The sequence below is a fragment of the Polistes canadensis genome, unplaced genomic scaffold (genome assembly GCF_001313835.1).
Source record: "Polistes canadensis isolate GaletaPanama2010 unplaced genomic scaffold, ASM131383v1 scaffold_152, whole genome shotgun sequence".
NCBI lineage: Eukaryota > Metazoa > Arthropoda > Insecta > Hymenoptera > Vespidae > Polistes > Polistes canadensis.
In genome coordinates, this window is record NW_014569699.1 from 347,220 (window position 1) to 348,776 (window position 1,557).

At 24.3% G+C, this 1,557-nt stretch overlaps 1 protein-coding gene across 1 annotated transcript in view; it reads left to right on the forward strand.

Moving 5' to 3' along the window:
* LOC106788728 (probable serine/threonine-protein kinase DDB_G0282963) overlaps positions 1 to 1,557 on the forward strand; it is an 11,172-nt gene that overhangs the window by 649 nt on the left and 8,966 nt on the right. The window contains exon 2 of the mRNA XM_014752223.1: positions 132 to 341. The gene's annotated coding sequence lies outside the window, so the exon portion shown is untranslated. The remainder of the gene's footprint in view (positions 1 to 131; positions 342 to 1,557) is intronic.

A 1,557-nucleotide genomic window follows, 5' to 3' on the forward strand; every position in this document is an offset into this window, starting at 1 on the left:
ATACATATATATATATATATATATATATATATATATATATATACATATATATACATATATATATATAATATAAATGCGCAAATGCATAGGCAAAATTTCCATAACCATCTTCGAATGGAATTTCTTTCTAGGATGACGTGCGAAGTGTCAAATTGTTGAAGAGACGACGCTGATGAAAGAAGTTTATCGTATGAAATATTGCATCCAGCTGGATTTAACGTCCGTTCGAGATTCTATTTCAAACTGAGATAATTCGATGTCATGAATTTATTAAGTGGCAATCTCTTCTTCTTGTGATGTTTTAGATATTGCAACTTGGTAAACAATTAAATGCACAGTAGGTAATTACTTAATCACAAATATATATATACACTTACACATATATATATTTTTGTACGTTACTTTGTATTGTATATATATATATTTTTTTTTTTATTTTATATACTACATTAGTCAACATAATGTTATTTACTTTTTCACATTTTAGTATTTATATTTTATTTTTTCGGATATTGCCTGATATTTTGACAATATAATTATAAGGACTATTATTAATGACCTTGATGAAAAATGAATTTTCATATTTAATATATAAGGAATCTCAGTTTTTTTTTCTGCAAAATCTTACCAGCATATTCATAAGATGTTAGATAAACAAGGCTTGTATACGTTTAATTACAAAGTTATAACAAAAATACGAAATTACATTAATCTGCTTTTTTGTTCAATACTACATAGGAATAGATTGTTGATCTCAATTGTAATTCCGTTTCAAAATGTTATCCGTTATTATGAATACAGAACTGGCATCTACGGAGAATGATATTTATTATATTAATAATTTCTTTCTCTTTTTCATTCTTTTTTATTGCAACAAATGTGTCATGAATATTAGCATTAATTCTTGACGCGTATTCATTTGTATTTGATAAACTTTTTCTTTCTATGTTCCTTGCAGTCTAGCTGTAATTCATTTAGTAAAATGAAACACCAGTCCGTTATCATTTCGTATTTTTGTTATAACTTTTTAACAAAGCGTTTAATAGCACATGTTTGTATAACATTTTGTTCTGATTTTTATTTATTGAATATAGTGATAAAATTTTATGTAAAAAATCCTGATGCAATCCTGATACAACCCTATTTGTATATACAGGGTGTAATAGGCGAATTTGGTAAAAAGCTTGTTCTATTTTAAAGCTTAGTACTTAGAATTTAGGATAGTTTACTGATTTAGTTTTCTTTATTTACCAAATTTTTTATATCTCATTAACGAAGACAGATAACACATATGTTCATAAGTTCCCAAAGTATTTCTTACATGTCCTATTACACTCTGTATGTATATATGGATTATTATAGTTTTATAATAAAATAATTTATGTTTTGTTTTTGTATTATTTGGCAAAATTATATGTTAAGAATTATTTTTTATGTATTATCAAAATTGTTTTATTGATGCGAAACAAAATTGAGAATAAAAGTCAAAATCTTTTTAGTGATATGTTTTTTCTCTCAAGTAACATATTGGAAAACTATATAATTTATAATATATAA